Genomic DNA, 11,680 nt, shown 5'->3' on the forward strand with positions numbered 1-11,680 from the left:
TGCTTTTTCCCCCCATGGGATACCATCTTTACTTGAAAGAACTACTGACAAGCTATGGTCATTCTGACTTTGGCATTTGGCAGAAATTTTCCACCCAAAAATAAATGGAATGAGTCTCTCACTTCAAGGAAGACAACTGATAGTATTCATTGCCAATAACAAAACATAAGCTTTCAAATGAAAATTGGAATTTGGGGATTTTTTTTAATTCCCAGTTTTCATTTCTGATGGGTAAATCTGAATAAAAATAATCCACATAAACAAAAGTGCTTGAGTTTCTCAATTCTTAAGAATGTACAGATGTCATGAGGACAAATCATTGAGTATCGCTGGTTTACTGCGCTAGCTGCCTGGTTAAGAAGCAGTTAACTGTCTTTCATGTTTGTCGTTTATATTAATCTGAGCTGTTCAGTGCAACCCAGCCAGCTGAGCTGGATTTACAGACTTACAGGCCCCAGTTTCTTTACCTTCTTTCTCTGTTTTTTCTTTCTTGACATACACCTTTGATGCCAATGACAGCTTGACATTTTCTTGTGTTTACTTCTTTGCAAAATAAACAGTTTACTTTCCATCACACTCCTGTTTATTAAGCCATTTTACTGCTTATGAGATATAATCTTAAAGTTTTTATCAATTTGTAACATTTTCTAGGTCCCTTGGGAACGTTTACAAAGTTGACCTTTTTGGAAATTAAGAATTTTAATTTATAAAATTGAATTAAGCCACCGCACCCACAGATATAACTGTCTTTACTTTACAAATTCCCATAAAACGTGTCATCCTATTTCTTTACATTTTCTTCCGACAGCTTTTTCTTATCTACTTTCCACCAGTTGAGTGCTTTTTTTTTTTTTTTTTTAAATCCTCGCCCAAGGATATCGATTGGTTGCCTCCTGCAAGCTCCCCAACAAAGCCCGGGATGAAGCCCGCGAAGGAGGTACATGCCCTTGACCCAGATTGAACTTGAGACCCTTCAGCTGTGGGCAGACGCTCTAACCGCTGAGCCACACCCCCTAGGGCTGAGCGCATCCTCTTTTCAGAAGAGAGGACGGTGGTTACCGACAAGGTCATTATGTATATTAAAATATGTAATGTTAAGTAGGAATCCCTGTAAGTATGTTGTACTTTTAAGAGGCCTCTAGACCTGTGAGGGAGACTTCGTGAAATCTGTTGACTAGATAAACAAGCGAGAACTGGAGCATGTTCAGAAGATCAAGGTCAGGATGTTAAGGAAATTCAAAGCCATGCATATAAAGAATTGTTAGAGGAAGTAGGGTATTTGTGTGCCTGGAGGAAAGACAACTCGTGGGAGACCTAACCACTGCCTTCGAATATTTGCAGAGCATTCATGGTAATGAAGGGTAACCTGCTCTCTCCCCACCTGAGCCCTAGAGATGGAGCCAGTGGGTGAAAGCAACAGAGAGGCAGGTTTCAGTTCAGTGTAAGAACTTTCTGGCAGCTCTCCCAAACTGGAATGGGCTGCCCTGGTTTTTGTGTGTTTTTTTAAAATATATCTTTATTGATTTCCGAGAGAGGAAGGGAGAGAGAGAGAGAGAGACAGAAACATCCGTGATGAGAGAGTCATGGATCGGCTGCCTCCTGCACGCCCCCGTCTGGGGATTGAGCCCGCAACCCGGGCATGTGCCCTGACTGGGAATCGAACCTCGATCTCCTGGATCCCAGGTGGATGCTCAACCGCTGAGCCACACCGGCCGGGCTGTTTGTTTGCTTTTAACCTCACCGGAGGATATGTTTTTTATTGATTTTAGAGAGAGAGGAAGGGGGAGAGAGAGAAACATTGATGTGAGAGAAACATCGGTCCGTTGCCTACCTTCTGTGCCCTGACCTGCGACTGAGCCCGAAACCTTTGGGTGCGCAGGACGACACTCCCACAGCTGAGCCGCCCTGCCAGTGGTGGAATGGGGTGCTTTGGACGATTGGGCTGGATGGCCTTTAAGGCCGTTTATAAGATCCTATGATTAATAACTTTTCACTTTTATTTCTGAGTCTAATTTGTTTTAAAAGATAAAATTCAGCAATGAGATATGGCTTGTGGCAAAATTAAAGCCCGGTGGAGAACCTCGTGCTCTTTCATGAGAAGCAGGTGCACTAGATAGCACTGCGGTGTGTCTGTCTGCACCGGCGAGGCCAGTTAGCAAATGAATGGATCAGGGTTCTCATTACATTTTTGCTGCCAGTTTAATGAAATGTGTTTCAAAAGTCAGGTGCAGGGTGGGGAGGGGGGGGATGGATGCCTGGTGGAGGGGATCAGTGGGGGGGGGAATGAGGATTGTAATACTTTCAACAATAAAGATAATTTTTTTAAAAAAGCCAGTTACAAAGCTGTGTCTTGAAGTAAAGGAAGGCACATCTGACAGACCACGCATTGCGTGTAAGGCCCTGAGCCCGCAGGTAAACCTCCCTTAACCACCCTTCACAGCTTTCCGGCTCTCTAACGTACTTACCCACGACGTGTGGTTTCTTCTGTGCAATCTGCATTCAGCACTAATTGATGACATTGGTTGTGCACTACAAAAGGACCCTGATAGAAGAGCATTGGACCATAGATAAATAACAGCCATCTATCCTTATAAATCTATTCCTTCCTCCATGAAATGACGCCCTAACATCTTCCCTGCTTGTCTTTCAGACTCATGAGATAATGTATATAAACATAGTTTGTAAACACCAAACGGTTGTTGAAATGTAAGTAATTATAATTACGATAAGTTAGAGTGATTGATTATAGTCTGAGGTAAAATTTCAACATGAGGAGTTGACTGTGCATGGGTCCCATCAGTGAAATTCAAATGTAATGAAAACATTCCGATAAATACTTGTCTTCTCTTGGACATTTATAGATTTAGTCACATGGAAATCGTAAACAAAATTCTGGCTTTGGATAATAGATGAATAGGAATTGGCATCATTGACTTTCTTAACTATTTTTCCTTGGCTGGAGGTGTTCCCAGTGCAAAATCAGTCTTTACATACCGAGCTGCAGTCCTCCACAACTAGAAAAAAAATTGTTTTTAAACTTTGAAAATCAAAAATGTTTTCATACTTTTAGTGGCAAAGCCTGTCCAAACATGAACTGGTTTGATAGCAAACCTAGGTATGTTTAATTATTATATTTATTTATCCCATTAAGTGTGAACAATCTATTTCACTGCAGAAATAGTAATGTGTTTGATTACAGAGTGATACCCCAGATCCCATATTACCCAAAGCAATATACTGATTGAATGCAATCCTCGTCAAAATCCCAATGACAATTTTTAAAGAAATAGGACAAAAACATAATCAGGATTGTGTGGCACCACAAAAGATCCTGAACAGCCAAAATAATCCTGAGAAAAAAGAATGAAGCCGGGGTATCACACTCCGTGACTTCAAATTACCAAAACGGGACGATACTGGCAGAAAACAGACACATAGGCCAACAGGACAGAATTGAGAGCCCAGAAATAAACCCACATGAATATGGACAAATCATTTTCGACGAAGGAGCCAAAAAGCATACAATGCAAAAGCTCTTAACTCCGAGGGCATTAGTGATGCAACAGTCATAGTCTTGGTCTCCTAGCAACCACGCCCATGGGATTGTGGCAAATGGAGCGCAGAGGATTGGGGAGATCGGTTAATGGGGAGCTCTGAGGAAGGGAGCTAGTCTTCAGAGTAGGAATGCTGTTAAATTTAACAAAGTGTGCTACCAAAGGACACGGTGAGAAATCCCATAGGAAGGGCGTTTTGACACTTTTTCATGTTTCAGCTATGAGTAGATATTGGAATTGACATTAAAATCACATTTTATTAGAAATGTATTTTGTTCAACTAAAATGTATATAATGAATTTCATACAAAATTAGTTCTTTCATTAATAATTGTTTCTATAATTATGATTGCAGTAAAATTGCACTCAGTTAATGTGCTGAAAAAAATGCATTATTTTAATATTTTAATTGATGTGCTAAGTCAACAGTAATAGATAAGAGACATAATATAACTGATGTTAATGTAGTATCAAGAATTATGTTTGTTCACAACTCCAGGGGAGGGGAATTACAAAATCTCCCAGATTAATTCGCTAACACATTGGCATCTCGATAAATTTCTTGATAGCAAATGATTTAAAAATTTTTACTTCAGGCATATTTAAAGTGAAGTATTAAAGTAAAATTCTGTACTTGCCTTTTTTTTAAAAAAAAGAGTGTGCTTAACTACAACATATCAGTGAAAGAAAGATATATCTAGGTAATCTAGTATGTTTACATATTTTTTCTATAATTCTGAACTTCTTTTCAAGATTCTTTTCTATTTCTATAAAGCACTCATCAGTTACCTCTTTTGTATAGTCTCTAAGTACCTTCAGGGTGAATTCTATGATGAGTGAAATAAGCCAGTAGGAGAAAGACAAATATCACCTGATCTCACTCAAATGTGGAAGCTAATGAACATAATAAACTGATGAACAAAATAGGTGCAGGGGCCTGGATGCATGGAACAGACTGACAGATCTCAGAGGGGGGGATGAGAAGAGATTAACTGAAAATTTATATACATATATGCAGAGCCAGTGGACACAGACTACAGTGTGGTGAAGGCCTGGCGCGGGGCGGGGGCTGGGAGGAGGTGGGTAAAGGGGAGAAATTGGGGAACATCTGTAGTACTGTCAACAATTTAAAAAATGAATATTTGATGCTAATAGAACAATTTAATGCAAGTAAAGATTAGAAACAATGATTGGATTAATACACTTAATATTACGACTAATACATTTAATGTATTTTATTAAGGCAATTTTATTTTAAACTAGGAAGGACTGCATTTTGAAAATTTTTTTTAAGGATGCTACTCAGCTGTTTTATGAGAAGTAGTTATGGCAAATATGGGAAATAGGGATGTGGGAAAAAACCCAAGGAACTAAATATTTCTAGCCAAACCAAGAGCAGAAGGTGTTGAAGTCAGGGAGAGAAGTCCTCATGATAAAGAGAGTTAAGCACAGAAGACACTAGGAAAGCAGCCACTTATTTCATAAGAACTGCCTTCTGGGAATGAATTTAAGTTGTGTTCGTGTTGGCAGGGATTGAAGTAGTGTGGGGGGAGGAGGTTTTCATGTGTGTGTGGGGGGGGGACAGCTGGATGGGCGGGAGTGAGGAGAGACACAGGCCAGGCTGTTGATGGGGAGGAGAGGGAATCTTGTTCTGTGTGTGGCGGGGAGGGAAGGCAGTGCTGTCCCCCTGGAGGAAGATGGGCACTAAGAGAGGAAAGCAGTGGGGAGACTGCCCCCTGGGGGAGGTGGAACCCTAGGGCTCAGCACACTGGACCACCTTCAATTGCGGAGGACAGGTTGCCTTGGAAATGTCTTTAGGCTACAAGGGGATGGGCCTGGGAGGAAGGGAAGCGTGTGGAGTGGCTGGATGGGACTTAAGGGCCATGGGGGGGGGGGGGGTCACTCCAGCACCCAGTGCCCTTGGACAGCAGCTGTTGCAAGTGCTCGCTATCTGCCTTCTTTTCCCTCCTTCCTTAATTTCTTTCTTTCCTTCCCCTTTTATTCCTTTCTTTTTCTTTTTTAAGTGAAGTACTCTGAATTTATTCTGTAGATACTTATATAATTGAATTTTTATTAATACGTACGGTAGAAAAGTTCAAAGTCCTTACAAAGTAAAAGAGTATGTCCTAAAACAATCTAAAGATTACGGGGAAGTATTTGAGTGTGTGACTTCATCAAATGGTTTTTTTCTTTATTTTTATTGTTGACGCTGTTACGGATGTCTCGGCTTTCCCTTTCCTTGCCCACCTCCTCCCAGCCACTGCCCCCTTCCCTCACCACAATGTTGTCTGCATCTATGGGTTATACACACACCTTCTTTTTATTTTTAAAAAATATACCTTTATTGATTTCAGAGAGAGGAAAGGAGAGAGAAAGAAACACCAGTGTTGAGAGAGTCACTGATCGAGCCCGCAACCCGGGCATGTGCCTTGACCGGGAATCGAACCCCGACCGCCTGGATCCCAGGTCGACACTCAGCCGCTGAGCCACACACCTCCTTTGGCTAATCCCCTCACCTTATTGCATCAGTCTCCCCTCCCCCTTCCCTCCGACAGCTGTCAGTCTGTTCCATTACCCACGCCTCTGGTTCTATTCTGTTCATCAGTTTATTTTGTTTATTAAATTTCACATATAAGAGAGAGCATATGGCATTTGTCTTCCTCTGAATGGCTTGTTTCACTTAGTATAACAATCTCCAGGCCCATCCATGGTCCTTTTTTATGGCCCATGCTACTCCTTGGCGTAAATGTGCCACAGCTTTTTATCCACTCATCTCTCCATGGGCACTTGGGCTGTTTCCAGATCTTAGCTATTGTGAATAATGCTGCTGTGAACATAGAGGCACATATAATTTTTTGAATTGGTGTTTTGGGATTCTTAGGATATATTCCCAGAAATGTGATCGCTGGGTCAAAAGGCAGTTTTATTTTTTATTTTTTAAGGACCCTCCATACTGTTTCCCACAGTGGCTGCGCCCGTCTGCATTCCCACCAGCAGTGCACCAGGGTTGCCTTTTCTCCACACCCTCGCCAGCACTTGTGATTTACTGATCTGTTGATGGAGCCACTCTGAGGGGTGTGAGGTGACACCTCATTGTGGTTCTAATTCGCATCTCTCTGATTAGTGACCCTGAGCATTTTTGGAGAAGTGTTCATTCAGGTCCTTTGCCCATTTTTTAAAATGGATTGTTTGTCTTCCTGGTGTTGAGTTGTGTAAGTTGCTTTTATACTTTGGAGACTTAACCCCTCATCAAATATATCACTGGTGACTAAGTGCTCCTGTACGGTGTCTCCCGCCCAGGGCTCCCTTTTCACTTTCTTGATGGCCTCTTTGCTGTTCAGAGCTTTTTAGTTTGATGTAGTCCCATTTATTTATTTTCTCCTGTGTTTCCCTCGCCCAAGGAGATGTATCTGTGAAAATATTGCTTCAAGAGATGTCTAAGATTTTGCTGTCTATATTTTCTTCTAGGATTTTTATGGTTTTATGACTTACATTTATGTCTTTCATCCATTTTTAGTTTATTCTTGTGTATGGTGTATAAATTATTGGTCAGTTTCATTTTTGCATGTATCTGTCCAATTTTCTCAACACCATTTGTTGAAGAGACTGTCTTTACTCCACTGTGTGCTCCTGCCTGCTTTGTGAAATATTAATTGACCGTAGAGGCATGGGCTGATTTCTGGGCTCTCTGTCCTGTCCCATTGATCTAGATGCCTGTTCTTATGCCAGCACCAGGCTGTTTTAATTTATGCCTGTTTCTCCCTCACTCTCTCTTTGACCCCCCTCCCCTTTTTCTGCGTGCATGCCAGCAGGCCCCCTCCAGAGCCTCACTCTAGCAAAACATCCAGCTCGCATCCAGGTTGCTCCTTGCCTGGGCCGATCTGAAGAGAGCAGTGGTTTGCAAAGTGAGTTCTTATGGCTGATGGGATTCAGTGAGGGGAGAAGCTAACAATATATAGTCAATAAGAACACTGGCTGTTAGAATTGGAAATGGAGCTAAGCAGAATATTTTTTTATTGATTCTAGAGCCAGAGGAAGGGGGGAGACACACACACAGAGAGAGAGAGAGAGAGAGAGAGAGAGAGAGAGAGAGAAACATTGATTTATGTGCCTTGACTAGGAATTGAACTCCCAGCCTTGGTGTATGGGGCCGACACTCCAACAAACTGAGCTGCAGGGCCAGAGCCACTATAAGCAGAGTATTTTAAAAAAGATGATCATAAGTGGAGAGCATGACTGACCAGGATGTGAAAAACACTGAAGCAGAAACGAGATGCTCGCCTCGGTGCTCCTGCCATCTTTTGGTGCAGGAGGAATTGATGTTCTGCTTCCCTCCCTCCGCTGGGCCGAGCTTTATAATAAACCAAGGAATACCTCTGAGCACTTTGCCAGTTCTAGTAACTGAAAATAAAGTTATTGCACATATTTTAACATAATTAAAAGCATTCTTTTTAAAATTAAGAGAATTTAAAAGTGAACCCCTTTTCCTCAAGCAACACAGTTGTCTGACATACATCTGTAAGAGGCTATACAGTTGGAAAATGAACCCAATATTTTCACTAGTAGCATCCTGGACAAGGGAATCTTTGAAACTTAAAAAATGTTGTGAATTGACCTAAATTGAAATTTTTTTTTTTTTTTTTTTTTTAGCATCCATAGTGATGTGATTCATTCTTCAAAACCAAATTTGAAAAGGACTAATGCTGATAGTGACCTGGTATCGAGAATTCCTTGCCGGGTCTTTAAACTCTATAGGCTCATAATACCAACAATGCTTATGGCACAAGCGATACAGTGTTTTGTGATATAACTATTGTTCTAGGATGCAAGCGCTGTGGTCATTTATATCAAAATTATATGCAAACAATAATGAAAGCTTCACATAAGCATTCAAATAGCTTAACCTTTCTATGACACCCTCATGCTTTTTGTAATCTGTTAAGATAGCACACATGATCATAACTTTAAATTCAACAACACATAAACAAAATAAATATTGGAATTTCGATCTAATTAAAAACTTTGCAAATGTAACACTTCCCTTTTAAATGTTTATGCCTTTTTATTTAAAACGTTCATCCATTGCCAGATGTGAAACTGAAATATATTTTCAGATTGCTTTGTAATTAAATCTTTTGACTGTAACGGGCTAACAGCAAAGTTCACAGAGAGGACCAGACCAACACTTATTTACAGTCAGCAACTTTTGGTCAAAACTTTTATTTTAAAGACATTATAAAATAGCTGCCTATTTAGAACAACTAATAAACACATTGCGATGATGGTGTTCATTAAAAAGAATGTTATTATAGGTTGTCCACAGAGGTTGGCGTTAATACTAGTTTTTATAGAGAATGAATTTCCTTTAAAATATTCTGCATTTACAATTAGACTCTAAACACGGGCTTATTTATATGTTTCCTCGTAAGTGAAACCTACTCTAATTTTGGTGGAATAGAGAACTAATGAATCTAATTGAAAGGGGAAAAAATGGTTCTTCAGAAATGCTTAACTTCCATTTTAACTTATACACCTTTTTAAAACTTCAGCCACCCCACCCTGGCCGGGCCCAGGTGGCCGGAGCAGCGTCCTGTGCACCAAGGGCGGCGGACTTGCTCCCCGGTCCGGGCGCAGGGCCAGGCTGCAGGTTCGAGTCCCAGTTCTCAGCTGGAGTGCGCTCGGGAGGCAGCTGACCTGTGTTTCCCTCTCTCCTCCTTCCTCTCTCTAAAAATCAACAATAATAAAAAACAGTAGACATCTTACATCTTTCATCACAAGCCAGACACACATCAGTGACTATCATGGGGAGAGGGTCTTTAAAGAGTGGTTCCCTAATCAGAATCATCAGCGTAGCCCGGCAAGTTGGTGTAACTGCAAATATTCAGGCCCACCTCTGACATGCATGAGAAATTCTGGAGGCGGGATGCAAAAATCTGTGTTTACAAGCTCTCTGCGTAACCCTCCTGTATGCTATATTCTTTTTTTTTTTTTTTTTTAATATATCTTTATTGATTTCAGAGAGAGGAAAGGAGAGGGAGAGAGAGCTAGAAACATCAATGATGAGAGAGTCATTGATCAGCTGCAGCCCGCAACCCGGGCATGTGCCCTGACCGGGAATCGAACCCTGATCGCCTGGATCCTAGGTCGATGCTTAACCACTGAGTCACGCCCGACCGGGCCTGTATACTAAAATCATTCTCTCTCTCTCCTCCCCTCCCTCCCTCCCTTCCCTTGCCTCCCTCCCTCCCTCTTTCCCTTTCTGTCCACCTCTCCCTCCCTCTGCATAATTTGTAGGACTACTGGCCAGGGGTCATCCGATTACTTGTATATTTGTATGTAATATTTATCAAAGACCTCTATTGTTGCTTTTTTGCTCTCTGCAGTTTTCCTGATTGATTCATGACCTTATTTAGTGATAAGAAGAAAAGTCCTATCTTCACTGAAGGATTCACTGAAGGATCCACTGAATTGTCTCATTAATTCAACTACATTACATCCCTGAAAACAACTCCTCCAATGTAAGCCTTACGTCTTTCTCGGTCTCTTAGAAAACATCATTCTAATGTTAATACAGATGTGAAAGAACAGCCAGCCTCTTCCTTTCCTTCCACGGCCAGAAGGCCCGCAGGGTGCTAGTAGGGGAGCAGCCATGCCTTCTTGTAGAAACATCTGTTTGCAGTGCTTTGTGAAATCTTGGCAACTCTCTAGCTTTGCCTCGCATTCCCAGTGAATTTATCCGGTTGAAGAATGGGAATTACTATGTTTTGACTTCAGTGTTTGCTGTAGTCAGATACATTATAGGCACAGTAGTATCAGTGAAGCTAGACGGAAAAAGTGAAAGCTTTAAGGACAGATTGGGAGAAGGCAGAGTCAGAACAAGATTCATATGCTTTGCCAAACACTGAACTGCTGCTGATCCCCACATTTGGGGAATAACTAGGAGTTTCAGGTGTTATGCTTGTGTTTGGGTTTATGTGGAAAACCACTGAAGGATTTCTGCCTTGAATGTGAGCTTTCAGTCCATAAAAATATAGCTTTGTACTTCATCCTCAATAAACACACTATCGGTAACTCAGAACTGTGCTATGCCCAAGACAGAAACATAAGCAATGTGGATGGATTTGTTGTAGCTTTCCCATTTTTAATATGACAGTCATCCACAGTTTATATTTAGCCATGCTTTTTGATTTAGCAATTCTAAATAAATTTTCCAATAACTTTTGTAATGTGTTTTGTCTTTGATACAGTATAAGTATTTGATTCTGCTATATGAGGTGTAACAGTTAAATGCTGAGCCGTAACACACACATGAAGACAAGGCTTATTGTTTTAATGTCATATTTGAAATTTGTTTATTCAACATTGTATTGATATTGTACATTGTGTGAAAATGAATAGTAAATGTGCCAAAGAAGCATAAATTACCCTCAGATCTTAACTCTCTATGTTAATAGAGGTGAGCATGTTGGAGGTATATATAGATTCCAGATCAGTAAGAATCACATATCTATTCTATTGTGAAATGTATTTCAGTATATTTTTGTGTTCATATATGTTTATATGTGTCTATGTGTTGTGTGTGTGCCACAAATATATTATCACAGATGATAATGTGTGTATTACATATTTTCATAATTTTGCTTTTTTCCTAAGGCTATTTTTAAAAATTCTAATTTGCATTTTCTGTGCAGTATATATACATATATATATACATACATATATTTATATAATGAATTCTCTAATGCTTTTAGATTAAAGATATTACATATTGCTTTTGAGCATTATGCCTTTCAGTCAGTTGGGTCTAACACACAGACATGCTATCTTGATCTCACTTTATTTTTTTTAACCCTCAGCTGAGGATATTTTTTCCATTAATTTTTAGAGAAAGTGAAAGGGAGGGAGGAGAGGGGGAGAGAGAGAGAGAGAAACATCGACATGAAAGAGACACCCCCCCCAAAGGTTTGTGCCCTTGACTAGGAATTGAACCAGTGACCCTTCGGTGCACAAGCCAATGCTCTAACCACAGAGGAAAGCCAGCCAGGGCTTAATCTCACTTTAAATTCATGACAGATAACCTCAATGATGTATTATGATTATCTCATGAACAATTTATAACACCAAATA

Source organism: Miniopterus natalensis, chromosome 13 (assembly GCF_054644295.1).
Source record: "Miniopterus natalensis isolate mMinNat1 chromosome 13, mMinNat1.hap1, whole genome shotgun sequence".
NCBI classification, from domain to species: Eukaryota; Metazoa; Chordata; class Mammalia; order Chiroptera; family Miniopteridae; genus Miniopterus; species Miniopterus natalensis.